The sequence below is a fragment of the Vulpes vulpes genome, chromosome 6 (genome assembly GCF_048418805.1).
Source record: "Vulpes vulpes isolate BD-2025 chromosome 6, VulVul3, whole genome shotgun sequence".
Lineage (NCBI taxonomy): Eukaryota > Metazoa > Chordata > Mammalia > Carnivora > Canidae > Vulpes > Vulpes vulpes.
Genome location: NC_132785.1, coordinates 47,855,887 through 47,876,294, shown reverse-complemented (window position 1 = coordinate 47,876,294; position 20,408 = coordinate 47,855,887). Strand labels below are relative to the sequence as shown.

At 38.7% G+C, this 20,408-nt stretch overlaps 1 long non-coding RNA gene across 1 annotated transcript in view; it reads left to right on the top strand.

Annotated features, from left to right (window-relative positions):
• The first annotated feature begins 7,277 nt into the window (after positions 1 to 7,277).
• The window catches only part of LOC140599309 (uncharacterized), a 33,034-nt gene continuing 19,903 nt past the window's right edge, over positions 7,278 to 20,408 (top strand). Inside the window, exon 1 of the long non-coding RNA XR_012002033.1 lies at positions 7,278 to 7,456. This is a non-coding gene — a long non-coding RNA (uncharacterized lncRNA). The remainder of the gene's footprint in view (positions 7,457 to 20,408) is intronic.

The following is a 20,408-nucleotide window of genomic DNA, read 5'->3' as shown; positions in this document are numbered from 1 at the left end:
ACACTTTGCAAATATTGTCATTGTCTACTTGTGCTATGGCATGTAAAACACAGAGAAGTGTTGCAACAAAGAGTTTTAAAGGTCTATTTAGCTCTGAAATATCATGGGTTTAGATGTTTTGGTTGACAAGCACCTCCATCTCAACTATATCATCATTGTCCTCTGAACATGGCTGTTAGTGTGCACCACGCGTGTGTGGCCCTTGCATTCCCTTCTTATAAATCAGATTCTAGAGATGTTTTCCTACTTAGTTGCTAACTTTTTCTCAGACTGAGATCAGGGGTCTGATAGTCTATCTTAGAGCACATGGATTTGATGTTCATTCAATCCTTCAGCATTTTTCGGCACTCTTTTGAGTCTGGGGGCTGCCTGGGGTTTATTCCTTCCGCTTTTTTTTTTTAAAGGTATTTTCTATTTATTTATGATAGTCACAGAGAGAGAGAGAGAGAGGCAGAGACATAGGCAGAGGGAGTAGCAGGCTCCATGCACCGGGAGCCCGACGTGGGATTCGATCCCGGGTCTCCAGAATCGCGCCCTGGGCCAAAAGCAGGCGCCAAACCGCTGTGCCACCCAGGGATCCCTTCCTTCCGCTTTTTAATAAAACCATCCATGTTCCCCAACGGCCATGTGGCTAGAGAGTGGGGCTGTCTTTCCACTGCTTCTTCCTCTTCTCGGCTCCTACAGAGAGAAAAACCAGAGACAGCTGTAAAGAGACAAGAAATCTTTTCTTCCCATCTAAAGAGTTCTCCCTGGCAGGTTGTAACTTTATAAATGTCAATTGAATGAATGAGTAAACAGATGGCCTAGTGTGGTGTCTACAAGGCAATAAACGGTCAAGCATCACTGCTTACTGCTATCTATAACGCAGGCACTCTCTATGTGTGTTTGTGTGTGAATGTGTGTCTTATACATGTATATGTACATATATGCACACAAATATGAATAAATCTTTTGTTAAAGACACTGGCTGTGTTGAATCTACTTCGTAGTTATTTCCATGCCCTTCCATCCATTTTGAATACCTACTAAGCTCAAGTTTGCATAAGACATTGTACAAAGAAAAGCAAGGCACGGCTTGTTATTTTCAGTGAGCTTACAATTTGCTCCATAATTATTCTTTGGAAAACTAGCTGAGAGAGAAGGTGGGCGAAAATGCTTTACTGAGACATCATCTTTTGTTGTAGGGATTGGTTTATAGTCTCTGTCTAGTGCCTCCAAATGATCTCAAAATGGAATTACTTTGTTGCATGGTGAGCATGAGTCATCATCTAGTGAAGTGGGCACTGTGAATTCTAGAGGCAACACAGCTAGAACAAAATTTATGAAGGTAGAAAGCCAAACTTGGAAGGGAGCCTGCTTTAGAATAAGCTGAATGATCTAAGGTACACAGTGTATCTTTCTGCACTGAAAAGCTCTCTGGTTTTGTTGTGTAGATGAGTTTAAAAGGCCATTTCTAACTTTTGGTATTACAGCTTCTCTTTTGTAGGGATTTTGCACATTTGCCTGTCTGGGACTAAATGTCTGATTTGCCACCCGATCTTAACCAGGCATAATTGGTATTGAATGATTGATTTGACAAACGTTTATGGAATGTGTACTATTGATGGATGCTGGTGTAGCTACAGAGATGAGTAAGATATGATTCCCATCCTCAGACTGGCAGAAGAGAGAAAAACATCATAAACACCACAATGACATAAATCCTGCGAAGATGTAGAAGGGAGAACTAACTACTTGAGTAGCCAGGGAAAACTTCACGGGGAAAAACACATTTGAGGTTTAATGTCCAAAAAGTCAGAAGATGCTGTGTGTTGCATCAGAATGGCCTCCAATGCAATTAGTGACTTTCTGGATTGAGGTGAAAGCCTGGAAAATAGATGGCAAAAAAGAAATTTTTCTTTACTATAATATGACCTCATTTTAAGGGAGTTGATATTTTTACTATGAAAGAAATGTATTATTGAGTACCTTCCTGAGTGTGGATAGGCTAGGATGGGTAAAGTGGTGTCTGGGTATCAAGGTGGAGAGGTTTTATTGTTCTGCATAGTAGAAGGCCAACATTGGGAGCCAGAAGGATTAATGTGGAAGAGTGATGAGAGGTCCAAGAAGTGAGAAGCCAGTTCGATCATGGAGAGTGGGTCTCTAGGTGGCCTAAAGAGGAAAAGAATCCCTAGTGGCAAAGTGGTCTGACGACCTAAGGACATGATTGTCTAGTGTTCTACCTGAAGTTGCCTGCATTATCCATTGTTGAGATGCATTGCTGAGTCTTCCGAAAGTTTCATTCAACCCAGCACGCACACACATATGCTTTGTGCGGGTGGTGATTTTGTTGAAAATGAGCTAAGAGCTGCGTTCTGTGGCTGGTTCTTTGGGGTGCAAGAAAGAGAGAGAGCATGAGAAAGAGGTCAAGGAATAAGGGTTCATGGCAATTTTCTCTGAAGATTGGTGGAGAAGTGGTGGTGATCGCAGCCAATATCCATCTTTCAACTAGAGGTATAGAATTTGCTGCAAAGTACCACCTTCTCTATGCTGCTGTCTTGTGTGATGTAATAATAATTAATAATAATGTAATAATAATTACTTAGTGATATTGTATAGGATAAAATAAAAGCCTTAATTTAAAACTTGGATTCTCTGAGGCTAAGATACCAAATTAATTTGGAACACATGAACTTTTTCTATCACTTTTCACTTTATTCTGCTCATATGCATTTTGAAATGAGTGAGATGTAAATAAATGAATAAATAAGAACAATTACAAATTAGCTTCTTTTGAGATATTTACTTTGGCAGCATTGGTTAATTGTGTTGGTTATGATGTGAATTCCTCTGATCCTTGGCCAAACACACTGATTCTGTCACACATGATTTATTGCAGTTTTTGGATTAAGAAATATCTTTCACGTTGGAAATTGCTGTGTTTGGCCATGTGCTGCTTAAGTATAAATTAAGAATTTGTTTCTATCAACTCGATCAAGTATTGGAAGAAGTCCCATAATTTGTCTTCTGGAACACAACACAAAATCTTTTTCTCTAGAGAAATAATGTAAGTCTTTCACGAGAACATTTATTGAGGGCCTACTATACGCACAGAACTGTTCTAGGGGCTGAAGGAAAAACAGGGTCCTGATTCTGTTCATGAGGTGGTAACCGAGAAACATACCTAATAAAATGATAATCAGCAACACGATGAATGTAAAAAGTCAAATGAATAGAAATGTTGAGTACTCACTGGTAGACTAGCAAAATGGTGACTGCAGTCAGAAAAATCTCTTAGGAGGTTTGCTGTGGACTACATTGTGAAAATATTTTTATTTTTTAGAAGTTTTATTGAGTTAGATTAGGAAAAAAATGACATGTATTTAAATTGTAAAATTTTATCTGTTTTGGCATATGCATTCACGTATGAAACCATCAAACCAAGATAATGAACCCATTCATCACCCCCCAGTTTTGCCATGATCTTCCCTGGTTCCTCCCTCTCATGCCTTTCTACCTTCAGGTAGTCACTGATCTGCTGCTGTCATTGGAGTTTGCATCTGCTAGAAATTTTTACTTGACTGCTTTTACATAGTGTAATTATTCTGAAGTTCCTCCAAGTTGTTGCATGTCTCACTAGTTCACTATTTTTTTTTTTTTACTGTTTAATAACCTGTTGTCTGAATATAGCACAATTTGTTTAGTCATCTGTTTTCAGTTTTTCATTTTTACAAAAAAAAAAAAAAAAACAACCCACATTTTGTGTGTGTGCTGGTGGAACACTGGGAGGATCTGTTTACTTTCCTCTGTGTGCCCTCCATAACCATTGATACGACTATTCTACTAGATCAGGAGGAAGGGCTGCCAACTGGGGTTTTGGGCTTTGTGGTTTTGGGCAAATTTATCTGTAACATGAAGATGCTAATATTATAGGGTAAATGAGATTGTATGTGTGAAACTGACTGGCACATAGTGTCTAATTAATGTTATTTTTCTGGATTAAAATAACTGCAGCCTACGGTAAAATTAAGAAGTTTGACAATACCAAATATATGTGAGTCAATAAGGTCTCCTATACACTGCTGGTAGGTGGGTAATTTGGTGTAATCCCTTTTCACAGAAATAATAATATAATTTTTATTCTTGGAATATGATGTGGTGAAACATGTTAATAAATTTCTTCTGTATCAATACATTTTGAATTTCTGGAATAAACTCTACTAGGTCAGATGTGTTACCTAATTCCAAGAAGATATTATTTGCTAATATTTTATGAATTTTTAAGTAATATTCATACATCAGTTTGATCTGTGCTTGACTTTTTAAGTTTTTTCTGGATTTTGGTATCCATATTACTTCATTAAAACGTATTTAGAAGTTTTCCTGCCTTTCTCGTGCTCTAAAAGAGTTTAAATAATGTTGGATGTATGTGTTATTTAAAGACTTCTTAGAATTCCCCTGTGAAGCCACCTGAGTCCATTACTTCTTTAATGGGAAGTTGGTGAGAGAATGGTATTTGACAGTTTTTCCTATTTCTTCTATAGAAACTGATCTGTTAAGATTTACTATCTTGCCTAGAGCTGGTTTAGGTAAATGTACTTTTCTAGGAAATGATGCATTTTATCTAATTTTTCAAATTTCACCGTGCAAATTTATTTGTACATAGTTGGTCGAAAAGCTTATGCAATTATTGTAATTTTCTGTAGTTATAGTTCTTACTCTTTTAAAGAAGTTTTATGTATTTGTGGTTTCTTCCACTTGTCCTGTGGTCTGTTGCTATGTAACAAACCACTTCAAATCACACTGGCTTAAAACAACATTTATTTTTTGCTTGTGGATCTACAGGTTAGCTGCAGCTCAGGTAAGCTAGACTGGACCTTAGTATCCAGGTTCCAGGTTCCAGGCTGCAGTTTGGGTTCAATTTGCTCCATGTGTTTCTCATCCTCTCTGGTCCAGTGGCTTCCTGGGACTGTGCTGCCCAAGACGGATGGACCCACGGAAGCACATGGTGCCTCTTGAGTTATTCAGTGAAGTACTTGTATGCTGTCATTTAAACCTATGTTTCATCAACCAGTACAAGTCATATGGCCAAAGCCAGCACCAATGATGTAGAAGAGCTCTGCCTACTGTAGTTGGTGTTACTAAAAAGTCACATGACAAAGTAAGTGGCTATATAATTCTATGATTGAGTGGGCATAAGAATGGACGACAACAATTTCTCCTACCACAGTCCATCTACTCTTTGATCTATTTTTTTACATGCAAAATACACTTACTCTTACAGAAGGCATGCCAAAGTCTCATCCATTTATGACATCTGGGATTTCATTTATATTCGTTTTGCATTTGGTTGCTCTTGACTGAGAGAACAGTGAATTTAAAGACAATTATTTCCCCTAACTCACCCAGCATGCAGTGATGGAACAGAGACAGGTTAATTTCCACAAGTACATGCATTCAGAATGGGGATGAAGAGAAGGTACATGACTGTCATTGATTCGTAGCAATACTCAAATCCTGTGGGCAATATTGCCTGGCTCCTTTACCCTGGGAGTAGAGCATTTGCCTTTATTAGCCTGCACTTTACTCCCTGGGAATAGATTCCCATTTTGTTGTTCTTTATGGCTCTTGACTCTACTTTCTGGAAAGTTCTTTCTTGATCATCATGTTCCTTAGCCACTTCTGAAGCAGAAATGAAGAACATGCTACCTCAGTCTGCTTCCTGCCAGTAGAATGTTGGAGAAAACAAACTCTTATATTTTAAATGGTTATAGAATTAAGCCTGGCTGACAGCACTTTTGGCAATTCATTAACTTCTAAAAAGGACACAGAATACAGAAACCTACACTTATCACAATGTAATAATGCTAGTACATAATTAAAATAAAGACTGAAATGAAAAAGCCTCTATTGGTTGGAAATTTAAAAATTCCCTCTTAAAAGAACTTGTAGCTATTATATGTCAGAACCTAGGGCTTCCATTAAAGGAGCTACAGTAGATCCTTTCATTTGCATAAAACGGCTCCTAAAGTCTGTGGATATTATCTTTGCTTTTCCCAAAGTACATATAATTAATTCTGGGGAGAGAAGGATATCTGAAAACGAAATATGAGTCTGGCTAACAACACAATAGTGATCAAATATTTAGAAAACTCATGAAGTTCTAGAGAGACTTGGATTATGGTTAATGTTCTATGAATATTTGTTCCATGTTTTTTGGTATATAAATATTAAAAACTGCTGTATCTTCTGTTCAGATTGCTTGCCTTATTCTCAGTGAGTGCTAATTGCCCCAAAATTCTATCTTGTTTAAAACTGTAAAAATTAAAATGGTGGCCTGCTCCTCTTCTTCCACCTTTTCATCTTCATGGTCCTTTGCTTATCGTTGAATACGTATTGCTACTTGGCTCTGCCTTTGGCCACATTTCCTTCTATTTGATGGTGTATAGTTTTCTCTTGCCTGGTTTCATTACAAATGGAGTCTGAATTTTTTTTCTCTCTTATTCTTCCTGTGGCTTTCCAGTGATTCCCAAGAAGGTAAGAAAATATTTTGACTTTACTCTCTTTAAACTGGAAGTTCAGCTTTGGAATTGTAAAGACAGATGGGCTTTATGACAACCTTTTGCAATGTACTGATGATAGTTTTGATTAACTAAGACAATTTCAAGGGCAGTATAATGACCAATATTTTGATCTTACTGAGAAAGAAAGAGGGCATTAAAATAATTATTTCTGGATGTGTTGTCTAAAAAACTATCAGATAATCTCAAAATTGCGTATGGAATATCTCCAAACAAGTTTTTCTGACATCCTTAACAATGCTTCAAATGTTCATTCCTCATGTGATTTTTAAAAGGCATTATATAAAAGGAAAATAATATAAATAACACGTGGAAGAAATTCCATGCTATTGAAGTAAACTGAAGCCAATTTAATGTGAATGAGTTCTGGTTTGCCTTGTATAATCAACCTTAGATAGAACTTGAAAGTTTTGTACCAGGAATGTTAATTTACACCATGAATGCTAGTTGATTAAGTGAGAAGTTTGTGGTAATTTTTTATAGAAGTTTGGGTATTAAATTTTCATCAAGAATTACTTCCTTGATTAAACTATTGTTATTAAGGAGGAAATAAGATTGGACCTGAGTCATTTTGAATCCAGGCATGTAACTCTGTAAAAACATAGGCACTTCCTTTATTTGATGCTGTTCCATTAAAATAATTTTTGTGCTGGACAAAGAAAACGATATTGAAAGAGTATTTCATTTTATATATTTTTATTTTTTTAAAAAAGGTTTATTTATTTATTTGAGAGAGAGAGAGAGAAAGAGACTGAACAAGTGGAGGGGCAGAGGGAGAGGGAAACAAACAGACTCCCACTGAGCACAGAGCCTATGTGGTGCTGGATCCTAGGACCCTGAGATCAGGACCTGAGCCAAAATCAAGAGTCAGATGCTGAACCGATTGAGCCACCCAGGTACCTCAATAATTTTTATCTTAAAATATTTTGATGCTTACCTAGAGTTTTCGAGTGTAGGTTTTCAGGACTTTCTGTTTCTTATCATTCAAAGGAGAAAAATCTTTTGCTTTTTGTGACTGATAATAAAGAGTATCACAGATTTTATTAAAATTATTCTCTGTAATTGGCCCCTGTATTTATTTCACTTGAAGATACTTCTGTTTACTATGAGCATAAGTGCAAAACAAACAAACCTTCAAAACAATAACTGCATTGCCAAATCTTAATGTGGTAGTTTTAAACATGTATGTAAATTCCTTGATACTCCTCCCTTCAAGGGATGGAGCTTAATTTTCTTCCTCTTGAGTGTAGGCTGCACTTATACTTGCTTCTAAGGAATATGATATGGTGGAAGTGATGGTATTTGGATTCCAAGTCTAGGTAAGAAAAATTATTGTGGCTTTTTTCTTGATCTCTCTTGGATCACTCACTCTCAGGGGAAGCCAGCTGTCATATTGTGAAGACACTTGTATTGTCCCATACAATGTTCATGTGACATGTTCTCCTGACAACATCAAGGAACTAACGCTGACTTTCAATAGCCATGAGAGTGCACCATCTTGGAAGTAGGTTCTCCAGCCCCCATTGAGTCTTGAGATGACTGCAGCCCTAGCCAATATCTTGACTGTGACTTTATGAGAGCCTTTGAGACAGAACCATTTAGCTAAGCCACACTTGAATTCCTGATGCACAGAAACCATGCAATAATAAATGCCTGTTGTTTTAAGATGGGAAGTTTTTGGATAATTTGTTACACAGCAATAGATAGCTAAAATCCTCAATGTGACCAATTTCACTCTCTTTATAAGGACAGATTGACAAAGACTTTGCATTTATATTCCACAGAGTACAAAGTAACCAGCTTAATACCCATCGATTGTTTGCTTCCATTTCAATTTCCTGGTTCTGTTTTCGAAGATCTTGATATTCCCTATGACTTCTTAACAGTTGAATCAATACTCAAGAAAAAATAGGAAGACTTCAGTATTTTCTGGATTTAATGGAAGAAAAAGACTCTTTTTGCCATTTGAAGTGAACCTCTTGTCTAAATAGGGAATATTAGAAGCTTAAGTGTCTTTTGGCAAGAATTTCCAGAAAGGGGTGATTGAAATAAAAACTTTTTAGCTCTCCAGTTCCTAAAAATGCTAATAAATAGAAACCAGAAATAGAAACAACAACGACAATGAATCCTGCTGACTTAATCCTACAAATTACTCCATATAGATTGTAAGAGGCATGACTAGGATAACAGCTATAATTTGATAAAGCAGGCCAAAGACAGTCTCAGGATTTGACACAGTGGACATGGAAAACAAAAATTAATCCATTGCCATAAGGACACAATGGATTAGTGGTTACTCTATCCAGTGTCAGGACCTAAGACAGCCCATTATACCTGGAGCTTCATTGGATTTATAAGCCAATTGGCATCTAAACCCATTTTCCTCCAGAAGGAGGTAGATTTTGGGTGATGAATGTTCAATGATCAGTTTCTTCCATCCCATTTCCACCTTAACCCTGATTGATTACTTTCAGATACCTTATTGGGAGCTCCCCAGAATATCTCCTCCACTTGAAACGCACCATTTTAAAAAAATTATTTATTCATTCATGCGAGACACAGAGAGAGAGAGAGGCAGAGACAGAGGCAGAGGGAGAAGCAGACTCCATGCAGGGAGCCTGATAAGGGATTCGATCCCGGGATTCTGGGATCATGCCCTGAGCCAAAGGCAGACACTCAACCACTGAGCCACCCAGGTGTCCCTCACACCATTTTGAATTCTACTTCAACAGTCACTAGAAGGGAGGCTTGGTCCCCCAAAGATCTATACGGATAATACCAAGTAAAATGGGTTTCCTTTAATGGCAGGTCAGAATGTATCATTTAAGATACATTCTCTTATTTCTCTTATTTCTCCAGAAAATTTATTGTTCTACTCTATCTCATAAAACTGGTGTGAGGGAAAAATTAGTGCAGGTAATTAGGCCTTGGAACAGGCTGTACTTAATGTGGGAGTAAATAATGAAGAAGCTTTACCCCCCTCTCTTACTACTGCCTTTCAATAGCTCTATGTTGAGTGTCCCCTAGAGCTGATCTCATTGCTTCCCTAGTTGTTTAAATGCTTTATTTTCATATATTAATATATCAGAGTTTTTTGGTTAATCACAATTTTACTATTTTAGTAGGGCTGCATTTTCAGTTCTTAAAATGTTTTAATGTGGTGAAATATACATAATATGCAATTCATCATCTTGATGGTTTTTAAGTGTACAATTCAGTAGTATTAAGTATATTCATATTGCTGTGTGGCCATCACCACCATGCATCTCCAGAACTCTTTTAATCTTACAGAACTGATGCTCTGTACCCATTAAACAATCACTCCCCATTCCCCTTCCCTCTGGTGCCTGGCGAGTACCATTCTATTTTCTGTCTCTACACATTTAACTATTCTCTTATAAGTGGAATTATACAGTGTTTGTCGTTTTGTGATTGACTTATTTCACTTTGCAAGTCCTTATTTCACCCATGTTATAGCATGTACCCAATTTTCCTTTTTTCTAAAACCTGAATAATATCCCATGGTATGTAAACACTACATTTTGTTCATCTATTCATGATGGACATTTGAGTTGCTTCAAGCTTTTGGCGATTGTGAATAATGTTGTTATGAACGTGGCCACACAAATAATCTCTTCAAGACCCTGCTTTCAGGTCTTTTGGGTACATCCCCAGAAGTGTAATTCCTGAATCATATTATAATTCCATTTTGGTTTTTTTTGAGGAACTTCCATTCTGTTCTTTATAGTGGCAACACCATTTTACATTCTCAGCCACAGTGCATGGGGTTCCAATTTCTCCACATCTTTGCCAACACTTGTTATTTTCTGGATTTAAAAAAAAAAAGTAATCTTCCATATGGTGTGAGGTGGTATCTCTTTGTGGTTCAGTTTTATTTTCACAAAGTAAAATATTGAGCCCAATCTGTCTGATGTCAAAACTTCAAGAACTCGTTAAACACAAATGTTACTCTATTCCCCACTTGACACATACTTAGAAATCTATTATAGGGAAGATGAAGTGAGGACGTATTTGGTTCCTTTGCTTCCTCCTCTCTTCTTTCTACTTTCTCCCACACTTTGTAGCTGCACTTTCCACCTCCAAGATTGAACATAGGAGAGGGAGGATTAGTGGAGAAGAGCAAAGTCTTAAATGCTCAGATCTGCTCCTGATGGTTAAGAAGGGAGCACAGGCTGCAGTGGAGGAGGGTGGCTTTCACCAAAGGTGAGAAATGAGACAGTGTTTTCCACAAGGTGGAGTGGACCCCATGGAAAGTAAGCAGGTTTTCTTTTAGTCACCTTGAAAGGGCCCCATTCTAGAGATCTGCCAGGTAGGGCTACGTGATTGTAATGGAGAGAATCCTGTGGAATAGTCTGCTATAAGTAGGTGCTAAGTTATGATATTCTGCTATAAGCAGGAGGAATTCCAAGAGACTAGTCAGGTAGTATCAATAGTAAGTTCCTATTGGAGGAATCTCAAAGTGCTCGATAAGAGCAAGCATTTGGGAATAGGCCACCCCCACGAAGATACCAGAACCAGGTTATATCAGCACTAGTCAGGTAAAGCCTTATCTGCTCCTTCCTAGGCCCTGGGATTGTTGGGGAACCATAGTTAGAGGCAGATGGTGAATGAAGAAGAAGAAATCAGAATGGAAGAAGCTCATGCTTCATCCTCCTTTTTCCATGGATAGTTTCTTCAGTCTGAGTCAAGCCTGAGCTTTGGTCGGAGGAGAAGCTTCAAATTGAGAGATTGAAACTTCGATATTAAATTGGACTGGACTTTTTAATGTATCAAAGTGGGGATGTTTGTTCATACCTGAGAGTGACTTGAACATTGTTATTTGACTAATAATTAATTATGTAGGAGTGTGCTGGAATAGCATAACTGAGTCATGGGCAGGAGCAAGTAGTTTTGCCTGCTTGCACTCTTCTGGATGCAGCTTATTCTTAGTTAAAAAACAAAAAACCAGGGGCATCAGGCCAGCTCAGTTGGTAGAGCATGTGACTCTTGACTTTGGGGTTGTGAGTTTGAGTCCTGTTGGGTATAGAGAGATTGCTTAAAAACAAAAACAAAAAACCAAATAGAACAGTACCTGGCACATAGTAAGCCCTCAATGAATGTTATGTGTTTTCATTGTCACCTTCAATATTGTTGTTACCACACTTAATTCTTTCATCTCAGATCCTGTGGCGAAGAATCAGTCACGGAAATGCAGGATGGGGAGAGGGGAGAGGCAGTCCTGAGATCCACAGAGGCTGTTTTCACAACAGTTAGAGTTACTCTATTAAGGTACAGATAAGTACCTGGTAATTCCCATTTTCCGTTTAATAAAAGATCCTCAATTAATAATTAATGTGGCTTTAGTACTAATTTCCTCTTGGTTACACTGAAGTAATGAGGTGGTTCAGGTATATTACTAAAACTCTGGAGGTATGGGAGGAGCACAGTGGAGAAATGGGCAGTTGAAGTATCTCATATTTTCAAGCACCATATGATTGTAATGTAGATTGAAATAATAAAGAAGGGCAGGGTCAGAACAAACTTTCTCAGCTTCCAGGAATCCTAGTGAAGCTGTAACATTGAGACCAGACAAATTTATGGTTGGGTTTATGAAGGGCACCTGTTCCAACCTGAATATGACTCCTATAAAGGATTTCAACCAAGTGTGCAATGGGAGAGCAGATTAAATGCCCATTAACCATCCCTTCCTGAACTTTACCTAGCACTGATAATTAGCTTTTGTTGTTGCTCCTGTTAATAAGCTTTCTATTTTATTTTTTTAAAAGATTTTATTTATTTGTTTGAGAGAGAGAGTATGTGCAGGTGGGGGGAAGGGCAGAGGGAGAGGGACAAGCAGATATCCTGCTGAGCATGGAGCTCGATGCAGGACTCCAACTCATGACCCTGAGATCATGACCTGAGCTGAAATCAAGAGTCAGACACTTAACCAACCAACTGAGCCACTCAGGTACCCTAATAGTCTTTTTATTTTAGAACAGTTTTAGATTTACAGAATTGTTGGATAGACAGTATAGAGATCTCCCATATACCTGGCAGCCTCTTTTCTCTATTATTAACATTATATATTTATTTAAGATTTTATTTATTTATTTATTTATTTATTTATTTATTTATTTATTTATTTATGAGAGACGCAGAGAGAGGCAGAGACACAGGCAGACGGAAAATCAGGCTCCCTGCAGGGGAGCCCGTTGTGGGACTCGATCCCAGGACTCAGGGATCACACCCCAGGCCGAAGGCAGACGCTCAACCACTGAGCCACCCAGGTGTGCCTACTATTAACATCTTAGATAAGTATATACATTTGATACAAATGAGCCAGTATTGATATATTATTAACTAAAATCCATACTTTTTTTTTTTAAAGATTTTATTTATTCACGAGAGACACAGAGAGAGGCAGAGACACAGGCAGAGGGAGAAGCAGGCTCCATGCAGGGAGCCCCATGTGGGACTCGATCCCGGGTCTCCAGGATCACACCCCAGGCTGCAGGCGGCGCTAAACCGCTGAGCCACCCAGGTTGCCCTAAAATCCATACTTTATTGCTATTTCCTCCATTATACCTTAATGTCGTTTTACTGACCCAGGAGCACATCCAGGATGCTACATTACATTTAGTGGTCGTGTTTCCTTAGGTTGCTATTGATTTTGACAGTTTCTCAGACTTTCCTTGTATTTGACAACATTGACAGTTTTGAGAAACAAAAATATTTGTCACTCAGTTGGGATTCATCTCATGTTTTTCTCATGTTTAGACTGTGGTTCTGGATTCTGGGGAGGAAAACCACAGAAATAGGTGTTGTCATCGTCACATTATATCAAGGGTACATACAATCAACAGGACCTAACTTTTGATGTTGACCTTCATCACCGGGCTGAGTAGTGTTTATCAAGTTTCTCTGCTGTAAAGTTACTCTTTTTTCCTCCGCTTTTGTGTACTGTACTCTCTGGAAAGAATTCAGTTTTTGTAATCCACATTTAATGGCTTCACCTCTTTGAGAATTGACTTATCTGCATAAGTTATTTGGAATACTTCTGCATGGGAGATTAGTTTCTTGTCCCACATTTATTTATTTATTCAATCGTTTATTTATATCAGTATGGATTCAATATTTAGTAGTTCACATTATAATGCTGATAATATTATATCAATATTATATGTTATATAATTAATATATTATTATATATAATGTAATATATAATATATAATTAATATATTATAATATTATATCAATATTATATATGTTATAATCCAATACTATATTTATATTGTTGCTCTAATTGTGCCAGCTTTGAGCACTGGGAGGTCTTTTAGTTGTCTCCTGTGTCCCTTTGGCATTCCTCCATCATTGGAAAGTTGTTGTTTATTCACTTGTTTTAGCCCTACCTTACCTTCTGGAGTAATGAGATGCTCCAGGCTCTTCCTGTATGTTTCTTGCCCCAGTTCTAGAATCAGTCATTTCTCCAAATGAGCCCTGGTTCCAGTTCCTTTTACAGAGATGGTCCTAGAAACAATGAACTGGATGCTGGGTGTGCTTGTTGCTATTGGCATGTCTTAGCTTCTAGATCCTCTTATCTAACAGATAAATATTTCTATATGTAACCATCTGTATCTGTATTAAGCTAGATAGGAGTTTATACTGATGTCTTCAGCTCAATCCATTATCACATGGATCAATCTAAACTTCTTCCTTTGCTTATTTGTAATCTCTCACTCTAATAATGAGAAACTTCACTCCCATCATTATCTGACATTTGCTTAATTATTAAATTACTGTGCACATGTGTAATGGTTTCAGAATTGCTAATCCATACTCTTGTGGGAAAGACCTTTATCAGCTAGATGGGCTCAGGTACAGTTTCTTTTGCCCTTTGTCTTATAGACTCTTCATTTTCAGTGTTATTTAGGCCAGCACCTTATTCTCATTCTACCTTCAGTGAAATTTTCCACATCTATAATATGGCTAGATTTTTTTTTAAGAGATTTTATTTATTCATTCATTCATTCATTCATTCATTCATGGGAGACATACAGAGAAAAGCAGATACACAGGCAGAGGGAGAGAAGCAGGCTCCCTGTGGGGTGCCTGATGAGGGGCTCCATCCTAGGACCCTGAGATCATGACCTGAACTGAAGGCAGATGCTTACCTGACTGAGCTACCCAGGTGCCCCAGTACAGTTAAATTCTTTTGTCACATTCTCCAAACCAATTTATCACAGAGTAAGGGCACAATCAAAGGTAGTTATTCTTCACACATTTTTAAGGTTGCTTGATATTCATAGTTTCACTGATTCACTTAGGCAACTGAATATTGCTAAATATTCAACAAATTGTCTTCTATTAGATAATTGCTTATTATTAGACTGTTATAAATATATCAATAACATGCTTATATATTAATCTTTGTGTATACTTGTTGTTTCATTATGGGAAATTTCCAGAGATGATTAAATCTCCAAATTAAAGAACATGAATATATTTAAGGCCCATAATACTTACAGTTGCCTTCTTTTTTTAAAAAAAATATTTATTTATTTGAGATAGAGAGAGAGAGAAAGAGAGATCACAAGCAGGGGAAGTGGGAGAGGCAGAAGTATACTCCCCACTGAGCAGGGAGCTGATGCAGGGCTTGATCCCAGGATCCTAAGATCATGACCTGAGCCAAAGGCAGATGCTTAACCAACTGAGCCACTGAGGTTCCCTACTGCCAGAATGAATAAGAAAACTGTAGACAAAGAATTGTAATTTATTTATTTACTTTTTAAAAATATTTATTTATTTATTTATTTGAGAGAAAGAGAGCTCTCAAGTGCATGCATGAAGTAGGGGGAGAAGGGCAGAGGGAGATGGAGACAAAATCTCAAGAATCACTGGGCTCCATCCCATGACCCTGAGATCATGACCTGAATTAAAATCAAGACTCAAGACACTTAACCAACGGAGACACCCAGGCACCCTGAAAATTATAATTTAAAAGTTGTTTTTTGGGGTGCCTGGGTGGCTCAGTTGGTAAAACATCTGCCTTCAGCTCAGGTCATGATCTCAGGGTCCTGGGATTGAGCTCCACATTGGGCTCCTCGTTCAGCCAGGAGCCTGCTTCTCCCTCTCTCTCTGCTCTACCCCACTTATGCTCTCTTTCCCTCTCTCAAATAAATAAACAAAATCTTTTTAAAAAGTTGTTTTTCAATTTGATACAAACAATAAACAATATATCTTTTACTTATTGTCTAAGGCTGAGAATTTTTTCACCATTTATATTTATTCATTCTTTTATAGTCTATCATGCCCCTTAATCTATTTTCCTTTTGGGTGTAAACTTTGTTTTTCAGATGTGCTCAGTTGTGTGGCTGTTCAGTTGAGCTTGAGACCTCATGCTACATTTGTAGCCAATCACTGACCTCCTCCCTGGCATCAGTGATACTAAATGTTCCTGCTTTGTAGGTCTTCCCAAGAGAATTGCCTTTCTGAACACCTACAGTATAGAAGGGATTCCCTCCCCCACTGTTGTTCTCTGAGAATCCAAGAGACCCTTCCCTGTCTGCTAACAGACACAGAACTTAATTCCTCAGTAACTGTAATCAGCAGTGGCCTTTCTCTTTCTCTTCAAAGTGCTGTTAAAATTTGAGGATTTTCCTCATGTAAGCATCCTCCTGGAATAGGGCTTCATAACTCTTTGGAAGGAGTGAGGCTTCCTATGATATTCCTATGACAATAATGTGCCTGTGTGCATAGTCAACCTGTGCAAAGAAGGGTGCATTTTCAAGAAGAATGATCACCTTAGAAGGAATGTTTCTAAACCCAAGACTTTATAATGAATCTATCAGCTGTCAAGAGTCAAGAGACTTGTTTATATCATTCAGATCATGGAGTCTACAATTCTTAGGGTTCTTGAGGCTTTATCTTAGTGGCTTTGGTTTTGCAACGTGGGAGCCTTGAACATTGTGGTAGACAGTGTAACAGAATTGACAGACAGACCACCAAGTGTTGGCTAGTGGTGGCAGTTGGTTTACTGCCACCCAGCAGGACAATGTTGGACAAGACACCTAACATTTGTGAGCTGCGGTAAAGATGATTGGAGGGGTAGATGAGGGAATTGGGTAGGGTGGTTTTTTAATCTCAAAAACTCTTTTGGTAGCACATCCAATCTGAACTGGTCTTATGGTCACCCATCATAGAGTTGGCAGGTATCAGATAGGCCCAGTCTAAAGACTACAACTAAATTGCTAATCTTCTTCAACTCTTAAGAAAGGTCAAATCCATACTCCAGATTCCTCCCTTTTCATAAATGGACTCAGAGGTAAGGTACCAGTGGCTATGTGGCTGAAGTAGACTTTCCTCTTCAACTCTTCACGTTCTTTCTTGTTAAATTTAGCAATTCTTTCTTCTTTCCTTAAAGGAAGTTATAAAAACCACTCTTATCCTCAAAGTCAAATTATTCCTTGAACTAGAAAGTCACTCAGAATTTGGAATTGCAATGTTTTTCAAGGATTTAAATGCAAAGCAGAGTCACCCAAAGGCTACTTCATCATATTTTAATTCTGTTTCATTTAGTGCTAATTTAAAACAGAAACCTGTGGAGCAGAACAGAAGGGATGTTTAGGATGGCCCTAAAGCCAGGAGGTAAAAGCCTGGGAAAGCAGATAAGGTCCCTCTCTTCCTTCTCTTGATGAATCTCCCCCTCCCTCCCACCCACTCCACCATCCCCTTCACAATGGAGCTGGTGCCAGCTGTCTGCTCCACAGATTCAATCAAATGCACCAGCAGGATGCAGCATCTGCAGGTGTAGATGAGGGTGATAGTGAGGATGTCAGAGGGAGAGATTTATCAGTGCCCTCAAACACACAAGCTCTTCACTTGGCTCATCGGTCGCCAGTGTTTTTTTATTTTTGTTTGCTCCCTCCACTTCAGACGCTCCAAGAACACTGAAACTTCTTGGGAATTTCGGGCATAGCTGAGAATTTTCTGGCATGAATATGAGAACTGATGAGACAGATGTATGCTTGGCTCGGTGGGGCTGCACTTACTGGCACTCCAGGGCTGATGCTGTAAGACTTGACGCAAACAATCATTTCTTGCAAGAAGCCAGAGTGCAGGGGATCAAACCAGGCAGAGCTCATGGTCCAACTACTCAGTGTGATGTCCAGAGGTCCTCCCAGGTAGCTTTAAGTACCAAGCAAAACACGAGGCTGGTGATACCTTTAATTTAATCTGATATGATATTTTCAAAATGAAAACCAGAAAGGCAAGAGGGGACCAAACTTCCTTGGCCAATGATGAGTGAGAAAATATTCCCAACCTGACACAAATAGGATAATCCTCTGCCCCTGCTTTTGCAGCATTCTCATTGCTCGGAAGGTCTCATTTGTTGGTAGAGATTTTAAGCTCTTGAGTCTGTGTAATTTTCAAATTTTTAATACATAGAAATGACTGAAAATGTCAGGGGACCAGGAACCAGAATTTTGACAAGCCCCTTTTCATCCCCTTGGGGTCACCTGCAATCCTTGGAGAGGGAATGCTCCCACCAGCATTTTAGGATTGCTTCCTTAAGACCTGGGTCCACCAGACACATGGGGATCATGGTTACCAAGTTAGGACCAAGTGAGCTCTTTGAGGTAACACAGCATGGTTCACTGGGAATTCAGAACATCTGGAATCTCACCAACCTGTGCTGCGAATAGGCCTATGATCCTGGAAAAGCCACATCCTCCTCCCTGGACATCTGATTCCTCATATGTAAAATATGAACTCTGAAGTTCTAATTTTGGGGAGTGTTATTTTGGGGACAGTAAGATTGTTTTAAACAAGTCACAGGAGCTGTCATGGGAAGACAGGAGAAACAAGAGAAACAAACTGGATTTGTGTTCATTTTGAAGTCGAGCCTGCAAAGAAACACATTTTATATTTGGCTTCTTTGCTCCAGAGCCTTTACCTGCAGATAAAAACAATAAGTATCTTTTAGGATTGTGGTAAATATTGCAACTTGGAAACCACAAATTTGTATTCAAGGACGAAGGGGAGAGAAAACCCGGAAGGAGCAGTGTTGTCATTGTAGTGAGTAAAGTGCCTCAGGGCCATCACGAACTGGCCTTAGACTGAGATGCAAGGAGGTCGATACAGACATCATGCCATGAGTCTACCACCCTCAACTATTTCCAGGTTGAGATTCTCAGGTGACAGAAAATCAGATGAGAGGTTTTAAATACTAACTACCAGGGAGGAGACTTATTCAAACCAGTGACAAAGGGTGGGCAGTTTGAAAGAAAAACGTTAATGTTGCTTGACCTTAAGTATGGTAATACCCTATTACACAGAGCAAAGAATTATAGGACTTCTGGTAAACCCTGGGGTATGTTATGTTCTTTAAACATAAATACGCAGTAAAATCCTATTACGGTGGAGGAACTTACAAAGGGAAAGATAGTTGTTTCCCTACGAACAGTATAAGCAGGCTTAATTACATAATCAATATTTACTACATGCTTTGTGTGTAATACACTCTGCTAGGCACAAAAGAAAATCAAAGAAAGTAGTAAATAAAAGAAGTCCCTCTTCTGCCATTGACTCACTGTAGGACCTTCATTGGGCAATGTATTCAACCCCTTTTTCAGTTTTCTCATCTGAAAATGAGGATAACAATGCTATCAACTTTAAAGGGTTGCTTTTATTTATAAAGCATTTGTAAGAGTACCTGGCATTATACCAGAATGCTCAATATTACTGTTTTTATTATATGGAAAAAGTACTGGTAAGCTTCTTGGGAACTTATAAGACACTTTACATTTATCAAGTCATTGGTTTCCCATAATAACCTGGCAAAGAAGGATTTACACTTGACAGAAGGCTTACCAAAGTTGCACACTAAATGACAGGGGGCGACTTTAAATCACCTCATTGTTCTTTGCACTTTGCCAAGCTGCCTCTGTAAAGATGTGAGAAAGCAGAGCTAACATCCTCAAGAACCTTGCTATTGATGGGGATAGCCAAAAACTAAACAAGAGAGAGTGACAGGAGATAGAAGTGTCTGCTAGCTGGGCATGGAGCATTTGGGACTAACTTTAGGAAAAATGTGGACTTAGTGCTCCATTACTGGTCTGTCCTGGCACATAACCAACACTGGACAGAACTGAGGCTCTATTTATAGTCTTCCTGCTCCAAGTCCTCTCCCCTCCGTCAACCTACCTCCAGCAACCAAATGTCCTCAGGGTCTCACAGTTTAGATGTCTGTTCCTCAGAATCTGATCCCAACAAAGAAGGCACTGGTACATTCTTACAGATGAACGTGGAAATGTATGAGATTGAGATGTTCCTCCTTCCCCACATTGTGTTCCCTACCCTACCCTCAACTCTGTTCTCTGGATGCTTGTACAGGGGACAAAGCCTGAAGACAAAGGGGTGGTGGATCATCAGGCATGAAGAACTTGAGATGGTGGGAAATTTTGAGGAAACCAGGAAGTGTTTATCGGAGCCATTTAAAAGACGTTCTATACTTTACCCATCTGGTGTGATTTTAAAGATGTAGTAAATTTGTGAAGGTCAGAAATCATTAGAATCTTAGGTAAATAAGCACGGAAAGGTCAGAGACTATGTCCTTATTCACTCTTGTATTTACAGCACTGGCATAATGTCCAGTATATAGCAGGTGCTCACTTTGTCAAGTGAATAAATTATTTGTGGAACAAATCAATGCACAATGAATCAAATTACAGTGTGGCTTTTAAATTTATCCAGCCTATGGGCAGCCCAGGTGGCTCAGCGGTTTAGCGCCGCCTTCAGCCCAGGGCGTGATCCTGGAGACCTGGGATCGAGTCCCACGTGGGGCTCCCC